Source organism: Neophocaena asiaeorientalis, unplaced genomic scaffold (assembly GCF_003031525.2).
Source record: "Neophocaena asiaeorientalis asiaeorientalis breed wild unplaced genomic scaffold, Neophocaena_asiaeorientalis_V1.1 scaffold371, whole genome shotgun sequence".
In the NCBI taxonomy this organism is placed as follows: Eukaryota; Metazoa; Chordata; class Mammalia; order Artiodactyla; family Phocoenidae; genus Neophocaena; species Neophocaena asiaeorientalis.
The window spans coordinates 6,361,392-6,371,960 of NW_020172369.1; the positions used below are offsets into that span (position 1 = coordinate 6,361,392).

Consider the following 10,569-nt stretch of genomic DNA (forward strand, 5'->3'; position numbering starts at 1 on the left):
TATATATATATATATATATATTTGCTTTTCTTTTTTTAAAAAGTTGTGTTATAAACACTTAACATGAGATCTACCCTGTTGACAAATTTTTAAGTGCATAATACAGTATTGTTAACTATGGGCACAATGTTGTACAGCAGGTATCTAGAACTTTTGTATCTTGCTTAACTGAAATTTTATGCCTGTTGATGATCAATTCCCCACTGCCCCCTCTCTGCAGTCCCTGGTCACCACCATTCTACTTTGATTCCAGGAATTTGACAATTTTAGAGACCTCATACGAGGGGGATCATGCATGTCCTTCTGTGACTAGCTTGTTTCAATTAGCACGATGTCCTCCAGTTTCATCCATATTGCTGCATATGGCAGGATTTCCTTCTCCTTTAAGGTTGAATAATATTCCATTGTATGTATATGCCACATTTTCTTTATCCATCTATCCATAGATAGACCTTTAGGTTACTTCCACATTTTGGCTATTATGAATAATGCTGAAATGAACATGGGAGCGCATATATATCTTTGAGATCTTGATTTTAATTTATTTTGGTTAAATCCCAGAAATGGGATTGCTGGATCATATGGTAGTTTTATTTCTAAATTTTTTTGAGGAAACTTCATACTATTTTCCATAGCAGCCGCACCATTTTACATTTCCACCAGTAGTGTATTGTGGGTAATTTTAAGCACTCATGGTAGACAGGAAAGTACAATGCATCTGCATGGACCCATTATTCAGCCCCAACACTCGTTAGCTCACAGCCACACTTGCATTTAATCAAACTTCCTTTACATCTCTGCCTACCGAATTGTTTTGAAGCAAATCCCATACATAATATTTCATGCATAAGTATTTGAGTATGTCGCTCTGAAAGAAAAAAACTCTTGTTGATGAACCCAGTCATGGTGCCATTTTCATACATAAGAAAACCTAGTTATGTCTTACATCATCAAATATCTGGTCAGTATTTTCTCATACATGTTTTATTTTAATTTTGTTTGTTTATAGACATTATGTTGCTGGTTTGTTCTAACTGGGATTCCAACAGGGTGCACCACTGCATTCTGTTAGTACGTCTCATGGATATTTTAATTTCATAGGCTACCTTAACTTATATTAAAAAAATTTTGAGATTGAGCTGTTGAAAAAATTGAGTAATTTGTCTTGTGACCTTTCCTGCTTTCTGGATATCGCTGATTGTACTCTCATTTTTTAAAGAAAACCTCTTCCTCTATTCCCCGTGTATTTCCTGTACTGGTGGTTAGATCAAGAGGCTGGATCCATATTTAGGTTACACTTTTGGCAAGACTACTTCATAAATGGTGTTCTAAACTTCCATCGAGAGGCATAATGTCCAGTTATCTACTGCTGTGGCGTTAGGTGCCACTGAGGATCATTTCCCAGGTCCAGAGTTTACTTTGGGGTTTGCAAAATGGTAATATTCCAATTATGTAATTACATCTTTATATGTTAGTTGGAATACTTCCATAGACAGAATTTTTTCTCATCAACTTTTGAATACCCTGAGGTATAGTTTTTACTATAAAAACAAGTAATCTGTATGATTCTTTCCCTTTATTTATCAGTTTTTAGAACAAGGAGTTGGTTTCCTAGCATCCTCCAAAGGTGATCTTTTTTTAAATCATGATCATTGGAATTCCTGGATTTTTAACGTATTTTATTGATTTCAACCCACTGATGTTTTTACTCTTATTGGTGCTGAGGATGACTCATCTTTGTGCAGTGGGAGCCACTTTAAGATGTTTCATGAGTCCTTTTGACACTATTCCAATAATTTTTGATAACTTCCTTGCTTTCTGGAATGACAAAATACTAAGATTCATCTTGTAAATTGCCTGCCCCTGACTTTTATATCTGTCTCCTTTACATGTTACCTCTCATCACATATAAGTAATAATTTTATTTAAATATAGCTTAATCTCCCATTGTATGTGCATATATACACACACACATATACACACAGAGACTCCCTTTTTCAGATAAATGGTAATACGATATATAGTATACATGTTGCTTATACTACTTGTTGTTTTCATTTAACAATATATCCTGGAGATTGCATATTAGAAAGCACTCTTTTTTTTTTTTTTAACCAGCTGTATGGTGCTCCATAGTAAGTATCTCAGAGTTAGTTCAATTCATCATGTATTAATGGACATTTAGGTTGTTTCTGGTTTTTACCTTTTTAAATCATGCAGTAAATATCCATGTGTATACATATTTTCATGTTTATCTTTTAGATAGATTCCTAGAGAAGGGAAAAACATATGTAAAATCATTAAATAATGCCAAATTGCCCTCCATTGGGTTCATAACATTTTGCATTCTTTTTAGAAACACATATGTGCCTGTTTCTTCTTAGTCTTACCAACTAAATGTGGGATCACACTCGATTTTTTGTCAGTGTGATAAATAAGATATATCTGTGTAATATTAATTTGTATTTCTCTTATTATGAACTATTTTTTAAATTATGAGACATATAGAGTCCTAAACGTATGAGAAACTGCATTACCTGTATTGCCTTTTCTACTCACGTCTCTAGCCTGTTTTTCTTTTTTTTTTAACATCTTTATTGGAGTATAATTGCTTTACAATGGTGTGTTAGTTTCTGCTTTATAACAAAGTGAATCAGCTATACATATACATATATCCCCATATCTCCCCCTTCTTGCGTCTCCCTCCCTATTCCACCCCTCTAGGTGGTTACAAAGCACTGAGCTTATCTCCCTGTGCTATGCGGCTGCTTCCCACTAGCTATCTATTTTACATTTGGTAGTGTATATATGTCCATGCCACTCTCTCACTTCGTCCCAGCTTACCCTTCCCCCTCTCTGCGTCCTCAAGTCCATTCTCTACATCTGCATCTTTATTCCTGTCCTGCCCCTAGGTTCTTCAGAACCTTTTTTTTTTTTTTTTTTAGATTCCATATATACATGTTAGCGTACAGTATTTGTTTTTCTCTTTCTGACTTCGCTCTGTATGACAGACTCTAGGTCCATCCACCTCACTACAGATAACTCAATTTCATTTTTTTTTTTATGGCTGAGTAATATCCCATTGTATATATGTGCCACATCTTCTTTATCCGTTCATCTGTCGATGGACACTTAGTTTGCTTCCATGTCCTGTCTGGCCTGCTTTTTAAATAGCACTGTTTTTATTTTAATTTTGCTTATGAAGTTGTGTTTGCCATGCTTTTTTTTCTTTGGCTGTGCCACCATGCAGCATGTGGGATCTTAGTTCCTCTACCAGGGGTCGAACCCTTGCCCCCCACAGTGGAAGTGCAGAGTCCTAACCACTGGACCACCAGGGAAGTCCCTGCCATGCATGTTTAATCTTTATGTAGTCAAATTTATGAATGATTTTCCCTACTGCTTCAATATTTTGAGCGGGAAGAGAATTTTTCTTGCCTCTCAGTTATAAGGATATTCAGAAATGTTTGTACTTGTGTAATTTCATTTTTTATATTTAAATTCCTTTAGAATTTTCACTGATTTCTGATGTCAGAAATGAATTCAATTTCTATTATTTTCATGTACTTATCCAGTTATCCCAGCACCATTTATTAAAATGCCCATATTTCCCACTTGATTTGTGACTTCACCTTTGTTGAATACTACCAGCAATTGCATATATTTCTGGATTCTCTACTCTTTCTTATTGACCTTCCTGGCTACTCATATGCCAACATCACACTGTGTTGATTATAGAGACCTTAGGATATGCTTATATATCTAATTGGGCCTGCAATCCCCTTGCCTCACTGTTGCTCTTCTTTTTCAAGTGAATGTAGGTCTTTGAACACCAAATTCAATTCCTTCAGTAAGATGTCACAAAAACAGACTGTTTAGACTCTTTTAAATAGGAAAATAAGAAGGTAAACCTGTGAAGGAATTTAATGGCAAAAATGGGTCAAGAATAATTTTTTTTGTTTTAATTAAAAGACTAAGAAGAACCAAGCCTACTGAGTCCACTTAGCTTTTTTTGTCTTCTATAGATCCCCTTAGAGAAGTGATGTATTATCCTGATTTAGCAATCAAAATTTCCATTGTGTAGATCCCTTGATTAGGTCTGATTGTGTTTGAAAGCACTAGAAGAATTAAGATTTATTAGTGATAACACCCTTCTGACACCTGGCAGTAAAGCCCTGGATATCTGTGTAAGATCCAAAGCATGGTGATGTGGTTGCTATGTTGGAATATATTGGAGAGTGTGTGTATGTGTGTGTGTGTGTGTGTGTGTGTGTGTGTGTGTGTACACATTCTTCACCACTATTCATTAGAATACAGTGAGGTTTAACGTTCATGTTGTCAGTCTCAAAAATTCAAAGATATTTCTTAACATGGTAATCTGAGGGGAGAAAACAATAATTATAATGTGTGGAGATCCTAACGTCTGACAGTTGTAGCTGCAAAGAATTTTACTCAGGAACTATTTGAGCAAAATGTTGGGTTTGCAGGTTGAGCATTTTTGTCATAAGTGATCCGGTTTTTAAAAGCTTGATTGTGGGTGGCAGGTGGCCGTTGGGCTCAGTCAGAGGATGGCCGCGGCCACAGCGGGTGGATCCCTGGGCCAGTCCCCTGGCACTGCTGTCTGGGCTGCATCGCAGCCACTGCGGAGGTGAGGGGACTCACTGTGCCGTCAGGCCGTGCTCTTCTTCCTCAACAACATCTCTCTGGATGGGCTTCCCTCGAGTTTCTGGAAGAAATGGTGGGATGTGCCTCCCTTCAAAGAACCAAACATACATCTGGATCCCCAAGACACAAAGGCCCGAAGAAGACTCACTTCATCAATAATATGAGGCAGTACGGCTCCAGGAACAGCAGGATCATGCTCATCTGAGCCAAGCAGTCCGTGTGTTCAGCCTTCTCTGTCTTGCCCTGTGGAGAAGACCTGTGCGTCAGTGCCCTGAGGGTGGACAGCCAGAAGCAGAGGCATCCGTCCGGCGACGTTTCCATATCTTCTGAGATGGTCTTCCTGTTGGAAGACGTTGAGCTGGGGGCGGATGGAAAGGTTGTGTCTTACCAAGATTCTGTACCCCACCAACATCCTGGTCACGCTCAAGCTGGCCCACTGCCTCAGCCCTGACTCAGAGTGCCCTGTACTCTGCTGGGGTCCAGATGCAAACCTGTCCTGCCCAGGGTGGCGCTAGCTGGCTCAGAACTAAGGACCGATGCGGGGGATTCCCTGTAGTACAATCCCAACCTCCTGGCTGACCCTCAGTGACCCTGCGGCAAGCACAAGTATGTCCTCATCTTCGCATCCTACATGACCACAGTGATAGAGTATGTGAAGCTCTCCCACCTCAAGAAGGACATGAAGGAAACCTTCTGGGAGAAGTTCCCGCACATCAAGGTGATGCTGAGCAAGATTAGGAGTTGAAAATGAGAGATGCAGAACTTGTCCCAGGAGTGTGTTTTGGAGCCTGTGACAGTGCCGGTGGCTTATGTGTACTTTGAGAAGCTCGTCCTGCAGGGCAAACACAACAAGCAGAACTGCAAGCTGCTGAAGAAACAGCAGATGAAGGAGCAAGGTAAAAGCCCACCAGACCAAACAAATGAAGAGGAAATAGGCAGTCTACCTGAAAAAGAATGATAGAAAAGATGATCCAAAATAATCTTGGATATAGAATGGAGAAAATACAAGAAATGTTTAAAAAGGACCTAGAAGAACTAAAGAGCAAACAAACAATGATGAACAGCACAATAAATGAAATTAAAAATTCTCTAGAAGGAATAAATAGCAGAATAATTGAGGCAGAAGAACGGGTAAGTGACCTGGAAGATAAATAGTGGAAATAATTACCACAGAGCAGAATAAAGAAAAAAGAATGAAAATAGTTGAGGACAGTCTCAGAGACCTCTGGGACAACATTAAATGCACCAACATTCGAATTATAGGGGTCCCAGAAGAAGAAGAGAAAAAGAAAGGGATGGAGAAAATATTTGAAGAGATTATAGTTGAAAACTTCCCTAATATGAGAAAGGAAATAGTTAATAAACTCCATGAAGCACAGAGAGTCCCATACAAGATAAATCCAAGGAGAAACATGCCAAGACACATATTAAACAAACTATCAAAAATTAAATACAAAGAAAAAATATTAAAAGCTGCAAGGGAAAAACAACAAATAACATACAAGGGAATCCCCATAAGGTTAACAGCTGATCTTTCAGCAGAAACTCTGCAAGCCAGAAGGAAGTGGCAGGACATATTTAAAGTGATGAAGGGGAAAAACCTAAAACCAAGATTACTCTACCCAGCAAGGATCTCATTCAGATTTGATGGAGAAATTAAAACTTTACAGACAAGCAAAAGCTATGAGAATTCAGCACCCCCAAACCAGCTTTACAACAAGTGCTAAAAGAACTTCTCTAAGTAGGAAAAACACAAGAGAAGGAAAAGACCTACATAAACAAACCCAAAACAATTAAGAAAATGGTAAAAGGAACATACATATTGATAACTACCTTAAATGTAAATGGATTAAATGCTCCAACCAAAAGACATAGACTGGCTAAATGGATACAAAAACAAGACCTGTATATATGCTGTCTACAAGAGACCCACTTCAGACCTAGGTACATATACAGACTGAAAGTGATGGGATAGAAAAATATATTCCATGCAAATGGAAATCAGAAGAAAGCTGGAGTAGCAATTCTCATATCAGACAAAATAGACTTTAAAATAAAAACTATTATAAGAGACAGAGAAGGACACTACATAATGATCAAGGGATCAATCTAAGAAGAAGATATAACAATTGTAAATATTTATGCACTCAACATAGGAGCACCTCAATACATAACACAAATGTTAACACCTATAAAAGGGGAAATTCACAGTAACACAATCATAGTAGAGGACTTTAAACCCATTCGCACCAATAGATAGATCATCCAAAATGAAAACAAACAAGGAAACACAAGCCTTAAATGCTACATTAAACAAGATGGACTTAATTGTTATTTATAGGACATTCCATCCCAAAACAACAGAATATACTTTCTTCTCAAGTGTTCATGGAACATTCTCCAGGATAGATCATATCTTGGGTCACAAATCAAGCCTGAAGAGATTTAAGAAAATTGAAATTGTACCAAGTATCTTTTCCGACAACAGTGCTATGAGACTAGATATCAATTGGAGGAAAAAATCTGTTAAAAATACAAACACGTGGAGGCTAAACAACACACTACTTAATAACGAAGTGATCACTGAAGAAATCAAAGAGAAAATCAAAAAAATACCTAGAAACAAATGACAATGAAAACATGATGACCCAAAACCTATTGGATGCAGCAAAAGCAGTTCTAAGAGGGAAGTTTATAGCAATACGATCCTACCTCAAGAAACAAGAAACCTCTCAAATAAACAACCTAACCTTACATCTAAAGCAATTAGAGAAAGAAGAACAAAAAAACCCCCAAAGTTAGCAGAAGGAAAGAAATCATAAAGATCAGATCAGAAATAAATGAAAAAGAAATGAAGGAAACAAAAGCAAAGATCAATAAGACTAATAGCTGGTTCTTTGAGAAGATAAACAAAATTGATAAACCACTAGCCAGACTCATTAAGCAAAAACGGGAGAAGATGCAAATGAAGAGAATTAGAAATTGAAAAGGAGAAGTAACAGCTGATACTGCAGAAATACAAAGGATCATGAGAGTATACTAGAAGAAACTCTATGCCAATAAAATGGACAACCTGGAAGAAATGGACAAATTCTTAGAAAAGCACAACCTTCTGAGATTGAACAAGGTAAAAATAGAAAATATATACAGACCAATCACAAGCACTGAAATTGAAACTGTGATTAAAAATCTTCCAACAAACAAAAGCCCAGGACCAGATGGGTCACAGGTGAATTCTATCAAATATTTAAAGAAGAGTTAACACTTATCCTTCTCAAACTCTTCCAAAATATAGCAGAGGGAGGAACACTCCAAAACCCATTCTACGAGGCCACCATAACCCTGATACCAAAACCAGACAAAGATGTCACAAAGAAAGAAAACTACAGGCCAATATCACTGATGAACTAGCAGACAGAATCCAACAGCACATTAAAAGGATCATACACCATGATCAAGTGGAGTTTATTCCAGGAATGCAAGGATTCTTTAATATATGCAAATCAATCAATGTGATTAATCATATTAACAAACTGAAGGATAAAAACCATATGATCATCTCAATAGATGCAGAGAAAGCTTTCAACAAAATTCAACACCTATTTATGATAAAAACTCTCCAGAAAGTAAGCATAGAGGGAACTTACCTCAACATAATAAAGGCCATATATGACAAACCCACAGCCAACATTGTTCTCAATGGTGAAAGACTGAAACCATTTACTCTAAGATCAGGTAGAAGACAAGGTGTCCATTCTCACCATTGTTATTCAACATAGTTTTGGAAGTTTTAGCCACATCAACCAGAGAAGAAAAAGAAATAAAAGGAATCCAACTCGGAAAAGAAGAAGTAAATCTGTCACTGTTTGCAGATGACATGATACTATACATAGACAATCCTAAAGATGCTCCCAGAAAACTACTAGAGCTAATCAATGAATTTGGTAAAGTAGCAGGATACAAAATTGATGCATAGAAATCTCTTGCATTCCTATACAATAAAGATAAGAAATCTGGAATAGAAATTAAGGAACCACTCACATTTACCATTGCAAAAAAAAGAATAAAATACCTAGGAATAAACCTACCTAAGGAGACAAAAGACGTGTATGAAGAAAACTATAAGACACTGTTGAAAGTAATTAAAGATGATACAAACAGATGGAGAGATATACCATGTTCTTGGTTTGGAAGAATCAATATTGTGAAAATGACTATACTACGCAAAGCAATCTACAGATTCAATGCAATCCTTATCAAACTACCAATGGCATTTTTCATAGAACTAGAATAAAAAATTTCACAATTTGTATGGAAACACAAAAGATCCTGAATAGCCAAAGCAATCTTGAGAAAGAAAAACGGAGCTGGAGGAATCAGGCTTCCGGACTTCAGACACTACAAAGCTACAGTAATCAAGACAGTATGGTACTGGCACAAAAACAGAAATATAGATCAATGGAACAGGATAGAAAGCCCAGAAATAAACCCACACACATATGGTAACCTTAACTTTGATAAAGGAGGCAAGAATATACAATCGAGAAAAGGCAGCCTCTTCAATAAGTGGTGCTGGGAAATGTAAAAGCATGAAATTAGAACACTCCCTAACACCATACACAAAAATAAACTCAAAATGGATTAAAGACCTAAATGTAAGGGCAGACACTATAAAACTCTTCGAGGAAAACATAGGCAGAACATTCTATAACATAAATCACAGCAAGATCCTTTTTGACCCACCTCCTAGAGAAGTGGAAATAAAAGCAAAAATAAACAAATGGGACCTAAGGAAACTTAAATGCTTTTGCATAGCAAAGGAAACCATAAACAAGACCAAAAGACAACCTTCAGAATGGGAGAAAATATTTGCAAATGAAGCAACTGACAAAGGATTCATCTCCAAAATACACAAGCAGCCCTTGCAGCTCCATATCAAAAAAACAAACAACCCAATCCAAAAATGGGCAGAAGACCTAAATTGACATTTCTCCAAGGAAGATACACAGATTGCCAACAAACACATGAAAGGATGCTCAACATCACTAATCATTAGAGAAATGCAAATCAAAACTACAATGAGGTATCACCTCACACCAGACAGAAGGGGCATCACCAGAAAATCTACAAACAATAAATGGAGGAAAGGGTGAAGAGAAAAGGGAGTCCTCTTCCACTGTTGGTGGGAATGTAAATTGATACAGCCACTAAAGAGAACAGTATGAAGGTTCCTCAGAAAACTAAAAATAGAACTACCATACAACCCAGCAATCCCCTACTGGGCATATACCCTGAGAAAACCATAATTCAAAAAGAGTCATGTAACACAATGTTCATTGCAGCACTATTTACAATAACCAGGACATGGAAGCAACCTAAATGTCCATCAACATATGAATTGATGAAGAAGATGTGGCACATATATACAATGGAATATTACTCAGCCATAAAAAGGAATGAAATTGAGTTATCTGTAGTGAAGTGGATGGACCTAGAGTCTGTCATACAGAGTGAAGTAAGTCAGAAAGAGAAAAACAAATACCGTACACTAACACATATATCTGGAATCTAAAAAAAAGGTTCTGAAGAACCTAGGGGCAGGACAGGAATAAAGACGCAGATGTAGAAAATGAATGGGCTTGAGGACACGAGGAGGGGGAAGGGTAAGCTGGGACAAAGTGAGAGAGTGGCATGGACATATATACACTACCAAACGTAAAATAGATAGCTAGTGGGAAGCAGCCACATAGCACAGGGAGTTCAGCTCGGTCCTTTGTGACCACCTAGAGGGGTGGGATAGGGAGGGTGGGAGGGAGGGAGACACAAGAGGGAAGAGATATGGGAATATATGTATATGTATAACTGATTCACTTTGTCGTAAAGCAGAAACAAACACACAATTGTAAA

The 10,569-nt window shown here is 37.3% G+C and overlaps 1 pseudogene; it reads left to right on the top strand.

Moving 5' to 3' along the window:
- The window catches only part of LOC112390737 (CDK5 and ABL1 enzyme substrate 2 pseudogene), a 10,082-nt pseudogene extending 4,524 nt beyond the window's left edge, over nucleotides 1–5,558 (top strand).
- Nucleotides 5,559–10,569: the final 5,011 nt, after the last annotated feature.